Source organism: Cupressus sempervirens, chromosome 1, assembly GCF_028749045.1.
Source record: "Cupressus sempervirens isolate cs-2001-9-10 chromosome 1, ASM2874904v1, whole genome shotgun sequence".
NCBI lineage: Eukaryota > Viridiplantae > Streptophyta > Pinopsida > Cupressales > Cupressaceae > Cupressus > Cupressus sempervirens.
This window is the reverse complement of record NC_143118.1, coordinates 792,711,864-792,728,455: the sequence shown is the minus strand read 5'-3', so window position 1 is coordinate 792,728,455 and position 16,592 is coordinate 792,711,864.

The window sequence follows — 16,592 nt, the reverse complement described above, 5'->3', positions numbered from 1 at the left end:
GTGACTCTACAACCCAATGGATAAAGCACTGTTCTAATCTTTCTGGATTCGAGCTTTGTCCTTATAAAGTCCTTGTCCCCAGATAGAGCCAACTATTGCCCAGATATCAAAATTGCCTCAATTCCTACCTTTTTTATGCTATGGTTATTTTTGGAATATGCCTCATTTTAAACATTAAAATGGTCATTTCCTCTCAGAGTTTTTGAGAAATTTCACCCTTCAAATATCTCTGGCTCATTCCCAGCTCCATCCAACACTTCAAATTTTCAAAATCCAGCTTCTGAGTCAAAAGTTGTCCCAGGTTAATGGAAGGAACCAAAATACGTGTTTTCAATCAAAATCTTAACCATTGACCTCTCCATCAAAAGGTTAACATAAGTTTGCAAAATTAACCTTTTAAAAAGGTTAAGGTTTGGGGGTCAAAACACGTATTCTGAACCAAATCATTAACCATACCTTTTAAAAAAGAGGTCAACGTTTGAGTCCAAAATACGTATTTCTAAGATTCTTATTAACCTTTTAAATGATAAAGTGAAGAAAATGAAGGGTAGAGACAATGGATAAAATACTGAGTCAAAGAAAAGGGCATCTGAGTTTGCCAAGTTCTCGATTCTCTTACTGCAAATATATTGAGAAAATTTCCCTCTGTGCAATTGTTGATTACAAGATACTCAAAGGATTTCAAAATGGTCACTACCTATCATCTGACAGAATACTAAAAGTGACACGCTGCACTGTATGGAGAATGCATATAAGATAGTTGATAAAATGTTTCTGATTATTTCAGTTTATATCACACTTTGCGGTTGATATCTTTTCAAGTATGTAGGGAACGCGAAGAGGCATCGAAGAATAGGAGGGGAACTCGATCTGGATGGTAAGGTGACCATCCTTTGTGATCAACAATGACATTGTTTGAGTGGTCAAAGCAGCAACTCATTTAAAAACATGCACCCGATGGAAGGAACTCACAACATGCTTGCCTATCACAATATAGTCCAAGCATAGACAAGGCATGTTACCTGTTTCACTATCTTCTCTCCATATTATATCTCGTGGGAAGATAGGCGATGTAGGGGAGTTGTTTGGTAAAAAGTCTGCACAATGACAATCCACGTAACTGCACACTTGAATATTTTGTGATTCTTGTGTCATCTTGAAGGGTGTTATTAAATCATTTCCAAATGGATTGAATAATCAATGTGATTGAATATCGCCTTGCTCACATGATAAACAAACATCAAACATCGTCTGTTTTACATGATGCTATGCTTACGGTTGGTTTATGACCGATTAGAGGGAGGATATGAAGCATTAGATTGTGAGAAGTCAATCCCTCATAGTTTGCACCAAGTTCCACTAAGGTGAAACTTGATGTTTTCCCCCAAAGAAAATGCGTAGCATGATATCTATTTGGTGATACATCAATTGTTTGACCAAATACTAGGTTTCTCTCAACTCACGGCCTTGTAAATTAACTCGACAATTGGAAAGATCCCATGAACATGGCATGTTGACTATTTAACAAAATATTTCCATCGTCAATTCGAGGCTCATTAGTTTTCTTTAAAACTTGTGGCATCAAAGATCAAATCAAAAAACGTATCCTTCCCTTTGGAGCAGAATAAGATGGAGTTGCTAGTGTATTTTCCTATCTCAACCTGTTGTATGTAAGATCTTCCTCGCATTGTGAAAACAATGAATGAGTGCCGCATGGTATAGGAGAATAAATTCGATGGTTTTCTAATCATTTGTGCTACTAGAGGAAATTCAAGCCCGTTATCCCTCATACAAGACACTCAATGCAGATGCCCCAAAATACAATGACATTTGACTTGTTTGATGAAATGCACAATTGGAATGGGATCATTGAATCCCATACAATTTGTAGGTGTGATTGAATGATCTTCATTAGTTTCCATATGAATTCCTAGTACGAGCCCAAGGACATGGTGATTCTCAGGTTGAACACGTAGCGGCAAGTTGGATGTATGCCCAATGTGCAATCATAGAGAATCTGATTGAATTGTTTGATCGAATGGAAATCGAGGATTAAGAAAAATAACATAGAACAATTTGATAAGACTGCTTGATAGAATGCCTCAAGGAGATTTCTCTAATGGGATATTATGTTTGCCGAATTCCCAGTGAATAGTACTGATTGGTAGCGTATAATTGGAAATCTTGAGCATATAAACTTGGTGCTCGATGCATGATTCTACATCCTTCGTGAGCTTTTACCTCCAACCTGAGCACATGATTTGTTTGACAGAAAGCTGCAACTTACAGGGAAGAAATATTTGAAATGTGACCTCAAAACACAGTATTGGATATCATTCTCAATAAAAAGGCAGTGTGGGAGTTGAAGACATTCTGTGTGATCAAGAGAAGGGTCAATAGTCGAAACATGAAATACAAATACCAAAGGCCGGATTATGCTCCCATTTTAAAAAGTACTCTTCTCGACATTGGTGACACCATTTTAGGAAGTGTTTGCCTTTAAGATTTTTGGTCATCTCTTGAGAGTGAGGACAAGACCCCTTTAGCCGGAAAGATATTGGAAAGTGGCTTGGCTTGAGCAAGAGGGCACCCCATCTCAGCACAGTGCCCCGATCTAGTGTTGGAATGTATGAAGGCCTATCATCGAAATACCAGGGAAGTCATTTCATCAAATAATAAAGCGATTGTCCATCTGGATCTTGTTTCTATTTCCATTGCCTTCCGATTACCTAATAGAGTGCAATATGCCAACATCAATTTAAGAACCGCTAAGGAGTATTATATGGTGAATCAAACTCAGTGTTTAAACACTGTTACCAGATCGTGGCTCTTGCAACCAAGGAAAGGGAAATCTCAAGTAGCCAAGTCCATCAATAGATCATTGTTAAAAGAAGATGTAGCAAACATGGTAACTCTATTAAGCAGGATAATAAGACTTCGGGATTCACATGAGTTCGAAGGTTGGATGTTCCTGTTTATTAACATGGTCTGCGAAGGGAAGCAACACATTGATTGGGTTGAAATTATCAGTGACTCACTGCATAGGTAACTCATAAAACTCCAAGCAAATGATTATTTCTACATGACTTCCTACCTGTTCTACACTATTGCAAGCACCAAAAGTTGGCCAGGGCTTAACCGGCAAGGTATATGTTATGATATGGTTATTATTTACAGTCATCTTCATCAGATACAATATGGCAATAGCCTTCATCATTTTAGAAGAGTGAATGATGCATTCACAATGTTGACTATAAGAGAAATTTAGGGAAACATGGAACTCAAAATTTCGTCAGAAGTAGCAATGAAAGTACAAAAATATGGAAGTGTTTTCATATAGTCCCCTAAGTTCACTTATATAAAGTTAGCTACTTATGATGGGTATCCCCTAATGCTACGTAGATTTGTTGATGATAAATTGGTCTTGATTGAAATGTGCAGGCAGATTAGTCAAATCAATAAACTTTGCAAGAATAGGAGGATAGATGAAATACCTTTTCCTATCGGCATTGGATATTATAATTGTGATATTGCATCAAATGCGAGGAACATAGAGAGATCCATCACCACAATTAATTTGCATCCTTATACTATGCGTTTCCCTTATTATAGTAAAGGCTATGCAGTTAATGAGTTAAAGCTAAATGCCAGCCTTAGTCACTTTTCGGCTCTAGAAGATTTTTGGGAAGATTGTAAAAATGATTTCGAAGTCAAGAAGAGAGATTGGATGCGTCTTACTATAAGGTAGGTGATAGACTTCAAGGTGGGTATCGATGTGACAAGTATACATGATGATGAAGTTTCCTTGGTTGATCCCTTCTACTATGAGAAAATTGAATTACTAGATCTTCCTCCTATTGATTGGTTAGTTCAGGTGTTGAAAAACCCAAAGGAAAGAACTACCTATGTCCTTAAAATAACAAGGGATTGGGTTAGTAGAATCAAAGCAAAAAAAGTGACTGGGGAATTTCAAAGTAAAGAGAAGATAGGTAATCAAGGAGAATCATTTCAAACGGAATTGGAGGCAACTTTTGGTGAGAAAATACAACAATTGGATATGAGTGGTCTAGATCAAGATGAAGATCTAAATTAGCTGGCTAAGTTTACAGTCAAAAGGAGGACAAAAATGAAAGGTAAATCTACTAGAGTGAATCAAGAAGGAAATGAACCTAATGAGAAGGATCAAAGAACTCCTCAAATTGTTGAACAACACATCCCAATTACATCCTCTCATGACGTAGTAATTCCTCCTTTGAACCTCTCCCCTCCTCAAATATCATCAATAGACATCACACAGTTAGATAATCAATTATCTAATTCAGAAGATTTAACGATGATTGCTGAAAATATAATAGGTGACATGCAAGTTTCACTTCCAAATACTACGCATTCATGGCTTGAAACCAGTCTCCAAAAGAAGAAGAAAGTTGTTCAGATGATCTCGTCTCCATTTGATGTAATCTCTAGTTTCCTTCAAAAGCCTCCTAAAGTGAAAAAGACTAAAGTGATGTCCAGGTTGGCCGTTGATAAAACTTTAGACAATCTATTCATAGAAATAGCCAAGCCCATAATTGAAAAGAATGTTGATGAAGCATCCGAGTCAGATTTCATTTTGGATAAGGTTGATCTTGGTCCATGTACTGCAGAAATAGAATTTCAAAATTTTGAAGTGATTGCTACCCAAATGTTACAAAGAGCAAAGAAAGAGAAAAGATCCAAGGAGCAACTCAAAGAGCAAGTTCAGATGCTGGTGTCTTACATCAATTCGATTAGCGATTCCTCTAATGCGAAGACAGTAGTTACTTCACCAGCTTTAGCGGGCCCTGATGGTATTCTTGATCATGTTGTTGTTGAAAGAGTAAATAGACACAAGTCACAAGAAATGGCCAAGTTAGATACAAACACCCTGGTTCTTGAGAAAATTATTGCTAGTCCAAGTGAGAATCAGACACATCTGGAGTAAAAGTATTAATTGGAAGATGATAAATATTAGCAAAGGGATCATTGAGTTTGAAAAACTAATAGCTTCATGGGAATAGTTGAAAACAAAAGTTGCGGATGAACTAGTCTCTACTATCACATGTGGGGTGGCAGTAAATGATCTTCAACATATTGATTGCCAATTTCTTCTTGATTCCTTCAGAATCCAGATTCATTAAAAAATGGAGAATCAAATATTGGATGCCGAAACTATGATGAAGCTCAGTCTAGTCGTAGTGACTCTAGCAGATTGCAACATTTCAGCCTATCAACAAGAGTTATACGAGATCTAGGATAAATACTTTACATCCATACTCAGGATGGAGAACGTGTTCATTCCTAATTATGATTCAATGATGATCATCCTCAACGCTTATAGGGCTTTCCAGGATAAGTCGATCATGTCTAGATAGATAGAGGTCATAGCTAGAAGACCAATGATTGGATATGTATGCATTTTTAGTAATTCTAGCTAAAGTTTTGTTTTTGGAGCATTTCTTGTACAAGTTAATTTTAGTGAGGTTAATTAACCTCTCCAAAATTACGCATTTTGGAGGTAGTTATTAACCACAAGAGAGTAGTTCTTAACCTCTGTGTCTATATAAGGAGTCATTTTTGGCTTTGTAAGGGACTTTTTGGATTTGGAAATAAGGGGACACTATGTTAAAGTTTTGGTAGCAAGACAATTTTTGGAAAGTGTGTACAAATCTTGTTCTTGTGATCAAATATTTTCTTTTATGTTTTTGGTGCAAGGAAATAAAAAGGAAACACATTTTGAATTCTCTTTCTACATATCTGAAAGTTGAGATATTGATCCTTTCTTTGTAATGGGTGTTTTTACGATATTGTGCGAATGTTCATGAATTATTGAATCAACATTGTGCTAATAGTAACCTTCAAGCATAGATCTTGATTGTTGTAATTAACCAGTTTATGTTAATTCAAGAAAGCTGTGAAGTCGTGTGGTGCATTTGTCATCATGAGCTTTCTCATGTTTTAAAATTTGATTTCATTTTATTTGAAAGCCTCAAAATTATATCATACGAGGGTGTTGGCCCTCTAAATGCAGAGGAAGACCGCATACCAAGGGCGTATCCAATTGTTGTGAACGATTTGTCACATAACTCCGTTGCGCCTTTTTTATAGTGACAAATCTGTTTACCAACAGAAAGCTTGCAGTGCATAAAAAAATTGGCGAAAACCAAAGACTCTCAAATGGAAAAAGAAGCTCCAGTTGGTTCCTCACCTGTTCTTAATCCACATGGTTCAGCTATGAAGAGAAAAGCTAGGGAAAAAGGAGTTTTGGACGATTCTAAGGCTTTTCAAGAAGACACAACTCATGTCATCTCCGAATCATTTGTCTCCGCTCTTGAGCAACCAGAAACAAAGAACTTATATTCTTTTGGTGATGGGCCCCAATCTGCAAACTCTAGGTTGCCCAACGGACAACACATTGTCTCTATGCCAATCGATGCAATCAAGGGTCAGCATCCCTAGACCCTCGATCCCTTTGGCAGTAAGTCCATCACATTAGAATTTTTAGATAACATTGTCGATGTGATAGATGACCATTAAGCTAGACCAATTATTTTTTTCTTCTTAAAAGGCATCCCATCAGAGAAAGATTTCTTTAAATGGACCAAGACAAACTGGGATTAAAGAGGCTGGTTAATAGAATCATTTAGGGGTCTTGGCAGGGGTTATGTAGCCTACACTTTTTTTGATCCAAACCATGCCAAAGTTGACCTCCATTATGGATCTTGCATAATCTGTTGTTAGACCTATTATCTTCAAGCCTAATATAGAGGGGATCTACAAATCTAAATATCCTATGTGGGTGGAGCTACCTCTGCTTAATCTTGCCTTTCATCCTTTTCTACACAACATAGATGCTCAATTAGTAAAAGTCATTTAGTGCATGTCTAGCTTGGATAAATGCGCTAGTTTGAAAGTCCACCCAAGGGTTTGTGTGGAGATGGATATAAACCAACCCCTTCCTGATTCCATCAAGCTTCTAGGACCTGGTTTTGAGTTCACTTAGTGGATTATTTATCTCAACAAACCCAATGCTTTTTTTTACTATCACAAAGGACATCTCATTCACGACTACACTTATTGCGAACCCCATCCAACTCCAGTTTTTGAATCTCAGCTCTTGACTCAACCTTTAACTGCTCAAGAAAATTCCTCATGCCAACCCCTCTCTACAAAGCCTTCCATTCCTCAACCTTTGGCAATACTATTCTTCATCGTCCTCTTCTCTCAATCATGACTATATCTCCTTTAACGAAGTTTTGCAAGTTGGTTAAAGAAAACGAAAAGAACCAATCACCCTCCCCATCATTAACACCCAACACATTTCTGCTGCTACTCAACCCTAATGCTTGTTAGAACTTTACCTACTCGCCCAACAATCTCATCCTCATAGCCTAACAATCGCATGCGAACTCCCCCTTCAAACCCTTTGATATCATGTTCACGTTCATCATCAAGAGAGAGAGATCCTATGGATGACCCTCTTGACCCTCAGGCCTTACTGTCATCGAATCAATTCAACACTCTCCTCATAGATGAGGAGATTCTTGAGTCTTAATGATCTGCCGTATACAACGATGGAATGTGAGGGGATTAACAATCTCATCCCGCAAGTATTAGTTCAAACAATTCATCTTGAATATCCAAAAAAATGTCTTAATGCTTCAACAAGTGAAAAAGTCAATCTCGTCTTGATGCCTTGCTTGCTATAATTTGGAAAGAGGCCCATTGTTTCCATACTAACCACTCGGAAGGTAGTGGAGGGGTTGTGTTGGGTCTTGCTCCTTAGTTAGCCAAATCAATTGTGGTCGTGGATTAGACCCTAATAAATTGTTGCGTGTGTGCAACCATGTTGGTTGAAGGTACTATTTTAGGCTTTTGTTCCATTTATGCTCCCAACTCCTCATCCAAAAGAGCTACATTGTGGGATTGGTTATGTACCCATTTACCTACAATTGAGTGGGTTATTGGGGTGACTTTAACATGGTGGAGCATCTCGCTAATCGTAGTTGGCATAGCCATCCCAAATTGCTTCCACTTGAGTTTGAAGCTTGGACACTTTCTCGAAATTCTTTGGGCATGCTTGATTCCATCTCAGGAAAAATGTATTCTCATAGACCCCATTGGTTCACATGGAACAATTGTCGTGAAGGGTCTTTTGGTAAAATGTGTCACTTGGATAGTTTTATATGTCATCCAATTTGGTTGTTCTTCATTCTCTTTTAGGGCACCTTGTTCAACTAGACTTATCTGCTACTCTTTCAGATCACCTCCTATATTCACCACCATTTCTCTTAATGGTGCTAATGCTCTATCCCATGACCTCCCATACAAATTGAACACATCTCATCTTCAAAACCAAGACTATATTGATGGATTGCTTGTTGTTTGGAAAGTTGAGCCTAAACCCGAACATGATAGATGGATCTATTGGTGGGAAAGAAGTCTTGCTTTTTGTGCCCTTTTCCTTCGAGACTATGGTAGAAGAGTATCTGTGAAGCATCATAGACTTGAAAAATCTCTTAAAGGCAAGCTTGTTCAAGGTAGAAAATGTTTGGACAACAATCCCTACAGTATACCCTTACAATAATCAATTGCTCACACTAAAAATTTGCTACACAAATTGAATGCCTATAAAGGGAAAGGTGCACAATTGTGGTCTCAACTTCAATAGTTGAAGGATGGCAATAAGACCACAAAGTTATTTTTTCAATTTTTGCAGTAGAAACATAAAAAGCAACACATCTCTATGGTTAAATCTATTAGTGGCAAGGTCAAGACCAGCTAAAAAGGAATCGTGGAAACCTTTTTTAATCATTATAAACAATTATTCAAGGATGATCTGAGCATTGATCCTCTAATTATCATTTTAGAAGATAGTCTAACTACTTGTATTCCTTGCAAAATCCCGCAGGGCTACAAGAAGTACCTTGACCACTATTTGTCCTTGGAAGAAATTGATGAAGCTATGTATAATTTGGCACTAGATAAAAGCCCAGGCATGGACATACTCCCTGTTGAATTCTATTGTGCACTTTGGCCACATATTAGGGAGGATTTCTATACTGTCTACTTGGAAGGCATTGAAATTGTGACTCTTGGTCCTTTCATTAAGCAACAACTTATCTAACTTGTCTCGAAAAGAAAACACAAAGATTTAGTAAATGTTTGGCACCCATCACTTTTCTCAACACCTCATATAAGATCATAGCTAAAGCTTTGGCAAAAAGAATTAAACCCATTACTCAAGAGATTGTTACGCTGGAGCAAATTGGCTCCATGGGGGGAATTTTATTTTAGACAACCTAATTCTTGCTTGGGAAACTGCTGAATGAGCTCAAGTACCATCTCAAGATGCTTTGATTCTCAAGCTTGACTTTGATAAGGCCATTGATCGTATTAGGAGGACATTCAAGATGCTTCAATGGCTAGGATTTGGGCACAATTTTTATGCTCATGTTCAAATGTTGTTCATGGATGTGAATGCAAGACTAGTTATCAATGGAGCCCTTTCCCCACAATTATCTCTCCAAAAGTCTATTCGTCAAGTTTTCCCTCTTGCTCCTTTTCTCCATGTTCTCACAACCAATGCTCTTAGCTATCTTCTTTAGCATGCTCAATCTAACTCCCCCATTCATGGCATCTCTCTCCCCAATAATATTGTGGTGCTTAACTCCCATTTTGGTGATGACTGTATGATATTTGTTCATAATTCTGCTGAAGACATTAGTAACCTACTTGATGTTCTTGAATTTTATTGTACTGTATTAGGCTCCAAATTGACCATGCGTAAAACTAAGTTTTGGATGACCAATCCTTGTCCTCCTCAGCCATGGATTCCAAAAGAATGGAAAGAGATCAAACATGACACCATTTGTAAGTATCTCAATATACAATGAGATAAACTATGAAACTTCTACAATGGAGTCATTGTGCTAACCAATCCATCCAAAATAGACCCTAATCATCTAATCAACTTTGTAGACTCATGTCCAGGACTTTTCCACTGTCATTGCAAAGATTAACTAAAAAACTAAAAAATTACATCATTTTATTAAGAGCCCAATAAAGTGTGTTCATTGGATCCTTAACACTTCAAACACCAACATGAGTAAACACACAGATTCTTGCTAATCACACTTTTTTCAAATAAACTCAAGACCGTCAAGCTTCTCTACAATCTTGTCAAAATTGGCAAAACTAGAACATGTGCATCAATAACATTCTGAGAAGCCAACATCCCTGAGTTATGCAATCCAAGAAGCTTGCAATATAAACATTGGCAACCAACCTACCATTGTGATTTTGTACATTAAAATGGCCTTTCCATCCCTAATTAGTGACAATGAAGACAATGATACAATTCTATTTTTTAAATAGCTTTTTATTTTATTTTATGTGCCTTCCAAGGAAGTGGTAATTTTTTTTAATTTAAGTGAATGAATAATCAATATGAAGTTGTCACACTTCCATCAAAATCTTGGAAACTTCTACAATGGAGTCATTGTGCTGACCATTCTATCTAAATTAAACCCTAATCATCTAATCAACTTTGTAGACTCATGTCCAAGGCTTTTCCACTGTCATTGCAAATATTTACTAAAAAACTACAAAATTACATCATTATATTAAGAGCCCAATGAAGTGTGTTCATTGGATCCTTAACACTTAAAAACACCAAGAAGAGTAAACACACAAATTCTTACCAATCACACTTCTGTCAAATAAACTCAAAACCGTCAAGCTTCTCTACAACCTTGTCAAAATTGGTGAAATTGGAACATAGGCATCAATAACATTCTAAAAAGCCAACATCCCTGAGTTAAGGAATCCAAGAAGCTTGCAATATAAACATTGACAACCAACCTACCGTTGTGATTTTGTACATTAAAATGGCCTTTCCATCCCTAATTAGTGACAATGAAGGCAATGATAAAATTCTATTTTTTACATAGCTTTTTATTTTATTTTGTTTTATGTGCCTTCCAAGGAAGTGGCAATTTTTCTATTTAAGTGAATGAACAATCAATATGAAGTTGTCATGTTTCCATCAAAATCTTGGGTGTGCACATAGCATTTGCTTAAGTTGCGGTCTTATGGAAGGGATTTCTTGAGAATCCTTGGGGGCATTGTTAAAATTTTCTAGGAGTAGTTTAAAGTGGTGGTCCTTTGGATTTTATAGTAAAATTCAATCAAGACAATTAACAATAATTTTACTATTTTTTCATGTGCAATTCAATTGAATATATAAATATAAGATGAGAAACAAATCGATTGGTGAGAATATAAAAACTCCATATACAAATTTTAAGTTGGTGGGAGAAATTCCTTGTCACACCAAAATATATTTGCAAACTAAAATGTAGGGCTCCTATTCATAGAAAAAAAAGAGTTCTACTTAATCTTATAGTTCTTTTATTAGACCTCCCAAAACATTCTACTTCATTAAAATTGTCCTTGAAGCCTTTATGAAATCACAATCTTGATGAATGATGAATGAAATGATTTTAAGAATATATAAGAGCTCCCAAAAAAACTGTATTTTAGATTTGTCTCTATCATAGCTCTTTTGTGAAGCTAAGCTTCTTCAAATAACTCAGTCATTTTGGGAGAGTATTATAGATAGCCTAGGGTTGCCTCATAGAATATCTAAAAAGAGCCAAGAAAATGGAATTATTAAGGGGCAATATTATAATTGGTTGATAAACAACTTGTAATTCAAAGCTATTAGATTTCCACAATCCATGTAAATGTGTCTTTTTTCTTCTGGGCTCGATTGTGTGAGTGTTTTTAACATCACTAAATCAAACCCAAAAGAAAAAAGACACAAACTTGTAATTAACATTGTATTTAACTCAAGCTTCTACAAAATCCTCCATACTAAATCGAACAATTCTGATTCTTTGCTTACTGGCAGAGTTCAAATAATGAATATGATGGCAAGATACAACAAGTGCACTACTAATGGGAAGTGAATACACTGACTTTTATAGACTTAAAGGTGGAGGAAAAGATAAGTTAGCATGTGGAATTATTTTTTCTTGTGGTAGAAAGCAAAGAAAGGTGCTTGTGTTAGAGCGAAAGTGACTACTCCATTACTTGTAGGTTGATGGGCATTGAAGCATCTATGAGTCGAGTATAACCAATATAAAGCTGACATGTTAATCATTTGTGAAAATGAGCTAATATATGAACTAAAATTAGGTTAAATAATTTCTTTAGAGATGCGATATAAATGACTTGAATTTGGCATACAACTTGTTCTTGACTTATCATATGTCGAGAGTATCTTTGGCAACTTGTACTTTTGGTTAAGAAAATGTAATGTCCCCATCTTTTTAGCATCTCAATGGAGTTCTTAGCCTTTATGTTCTCCGAAGGCTAAGTGGAGAAATAAGGAGAAATTGATTAAATTAATTTCTTGTAAAGTCATTAAATAAATTAAAATTAAAAGGTGACTTTGTATTTAATTAATTTAATTTTCTAGAAGCACAACTAATTATTGTATTGGAAAGGGGGAAAGCTTCTAGAGAGTGCATTTTCTAGATGTGCAACTAATTATTGCCTTGGAAAGGGGGAAGCTTCTAGATAGTGCAATTAAATAATATTTTATTTTCTGCTAGAAGGGTGGAGGAAAAGAATAAATAGGGAGGGTACCCTCATTGTTGAGCACCGAATGTGTTGTCATCTACTCTTCCATATAGTTTGTGGAGCCAAGGGTTTTTGCAGTTGTTATATTGATCATTGGGAATGAGCACTCCCATTGATTTGAATAGCTAAGGTGGTGAAATATCTTTTGAAGGGTTGCGACTGTTGGAGAAGACAAATCAATCTTTTCATTGTGCCAAATTTGTGGCCTAGGGCCAGCTTTCTGGAGTAAGGAATAAGGAATATGCTTCAGGAAAATTCATGTTTTTGGAGCAATTCTAGGTTTTTATCTACTACATTTTGCATTGTTTGAGAGTAGATATTTAGGGCATTGGTAGGGTTTGTAAAATCTATTGTAATCTAATTTATATCAGAACTTGTTGCCCTAATGTCTTATTGATGTAGATGCATATTTTTCTATTTATAATCAATGTTATTCAAAAACAATTGCATCTTCATTGTTAGTTGTTTGGGGTGTTCTTTGGAAGCATATTTATTAAAGTTTGGAATTTAGAAAGCAATTAAAATTTACATATGCAATATATCTTTTGCTTGCAAAGTGTTTGACGAAATGTCAAACAACTGAAGTATAAAAGAATTTGGTGTTTGAAGAAGTTATAACTGGTTGGGATTATTATAGTGGTATCAAAGCTAAAGCTTGATATCCTAAGGGTTTAACAATCACATGCAACCACCTGGGTTGGCTCTCATAGATTTTGCACTTGTAGGCAAGCTTTGTTCGATAGGGAACAAGATTTTGACAGGTAGCCAGACACCATGGGTGACTGACAAGACATAGCCCACCAAGAGACAATAAGAATGAGGATAAGGAAACAAGAAATTTTTTCACAGCAATGGTTACAGGACAAGAGTAGATGGCTCAGGCTTTGTAGGCACTCACCACCATGGTTGAGCGCATGAACCCACAAGACAAACAAAATTAGGAACAAGAGGATAACATGAGTGCAGTGATATCGCCTAGAGCTCATAAAACTCTTTCCAGAATAGCAGACAGGCCCACACGTCCTACCTTTGTTAGTGAGGAACTAATATAGGAGCCAACAGAAGCTTCTAGAGAGTGCAATTAAATAATATTTTATTTCCTTCTAGAAGGGTGAAGGAAAAGAATAAATAGGGAGGGTAGCCTCATTGTTGAGCATCGAATGTGTTGTCATCTACTCTTCTAGATAGCTGGTGGAGCCAAGGGTTTCTGTAGTTATATTAATCGTTGGGAATGAACACTTCCATTGATTTGCATAGCTAAGGTGGTGAAATATCTTTTGAAGGGTTGCGACTGTTGGAGAAGACAAATCAATCTTTTCATTGTGCCAAATTTGTGGCCTAGGGCTAGCTTTGTGGAGTAAGGAATAAAGAATACGCTTAAGGAAAAATCATGTTTTTGGAGCAATTCAAGGTTTTTATCTACTACATTTTGCATTGTTTGAGAGTAGATATTTAGGGCATTGGTAGGGTTTGTAAAATCTATTGTAATCTAATTTATATCAGAACTTGTTGCCTTAATGTCTTATTGGTGTAGATGCATATTTTTCTATTTATAATCAATGTTATTAAAAAACAATTGCATCTTCATTGTTAGTTGTTTGGTGTGTTCTTTGGAAGCATATTTATTAAAGTTTGGCATTTAGAAAGCAATCAAAATTTACATATGCAATATATCTTTTGTTTGCAAAGTGTTTGATGAAATCTCAAACAACTGAAGTATAAAAGAATTTAGTGTTTGAAGAAGTTATAACTAGTTGAGGTTATTATAGTGGTATTAGAGCTAAAGCCTAATATTCTAAGGGTTTAGCAATCACATGCAACCACCTGGGGTTGGCTCTCATAGATTTTCCACTCATAGGCAAGCTTTGTTCGATAGGGAACAAGATTTTGATAGGTAGCCAGACACCATGGGTGATAGAAAAGATGTAGCCCACCAAGAGACAATAAGAATGAGTATCAGGAAACAAGAAATTTTTTCAGAGCAATGGTTACAAGACAAGAGCAGATGGCTCAGGATTTGCAGGCACTCACCACCATGGTTGAGTGCTTGAACCCACAAGACAAATGAAATTAGGAACAAGGGGATAACATGAGTGCAATGATATCACCTAGAGCTCATAGAACTCTTTCCAAAATAGCAGACAAGCCCACATGTCCTACCTTTGTTAGAGAGGAACCAATACAAGAGCCAACAGAGGAAGTTGAGGATGAGACATTTGCAGATATCCTTATGGTTGCTAATGATGAATGGAAATTACGAACACCCCAGGTATGGGAGAGAATGACTTTTGAGAGGTTTGTGAACCAAAGAAGAGAACACTACCATGCAGTTAGACGTAATAGGAGACCTCGTGGAAAGGATATTGAATTAAAGCAGGCTACATGGAAGCTTTCCTTGACTATATTTGATGGGAGTAGCAGAATGACAACACAAGCTTGATACCTTCTTAGCACTGAGACATATGACAGAAGTGGAGGCAATAAAATATGCCATGCTACATTTAGAGGGAGCTGCACATGATTGGTGGTACCATGGGATGGTTACTCTTTAGCATAACCAAGTGACTTCATATTAGGACTTCATGGACAGGTTGGTAGAGAGGTTTGACAAGAAGGATCCAGAAGTCTACTTCAGGGAATTGGCACAGTTGAGACAGACAGATGGATTGGAGTATTTCATTAGTGATTTTCAGAGGCTATCCGTTATGGTGCCAGATATATCATAAAAGAGATTGGTTGTTTTGTTCACGAAGGGATTATTCGGACCACTAAAGGGTTGGGTAAAAGCCTTTGATCCATTCAATTTGCAAGAAGCGATTAAGAAGGCTAGAAGTATGGAACAAGCAGCCTCGATAAATAAATTTTAGTTAAAGGGAGCATCATCTAGCAAAGACAAACCATTCTTCAAGAAACCTGACAGGAATGAAACAAAGGATGAAAACAAAGATAAATCATTTGCTCCTTTCAATAGAGAGACATTGAATGATTTAAGGAAGAAAAAACTTTGTTTTTATTGCAAACAACCCTATGACATGAACCATGACTGTCCCTTGAGGCCAAAGGGGAAAGCAAACAGGGTTATGTGGGCATATTATGAAGATTCTGATTCTGAAAATTCAGACCAACAATCTAAAAATGAGGACTCAATTGAAGAAAATGAAGGCATAGATGATATAGGTGATGAAAAGATTGAGGGTAGACTTAAGGAGGCCCATCTCACTAGTGTACAAGAAGAGGGATCATTCAGGATGAGAGGGGTATTGGCTGGTCAACGAGTTATTACTTTGCTTGATACAAGTGCTACTCACAATTTTATTGATTCCAGATTGATTGAGAGGCATGGGATACATATAAAGCAATTTGAGGGTCTGAGAGTGAGGGTAGCTGATGACTACATCCTCAAATGTGACAAGAAGATTAAAGGTTTGCCGCTAAAGATCAACAATTTTGATTTCAAAGTAGATTTTTATGTTGTTAACATGGGTGATACTGATTTGGTCTTGGGTATGACTTGGTTACATGACATAGAGGAGTTCACTCTCAATTTGAGAGATATGGAGATGAAGTTTCAGTTAGAGGGGGAAACCCATATACTTAAGGCCATTCGTGATAGTGGGTTTAGGATGATGTCTTGCAGACACATGGAGAGCTTGTGGAGACATGACCAAGTTAAGTGGGCAACCCATTGCACTTTAATGCCATCATAGGGGCAACAAAAATTAGAATATCACCCAGACATATAGGAATTGAGAATTAAGCACTACAAGGTTTTTAATGAAATACCACTAGGTAGACCTCCACATAGAGGTATTGAGCATATTATTGAGTTAGAAGACGGTGCTAAAGCCATCATGATCACACCCTACATGCATCCAAAGAGATTGAAGGATGAGATTGAGAAAACCATCAAGGAACTACTTGCTATG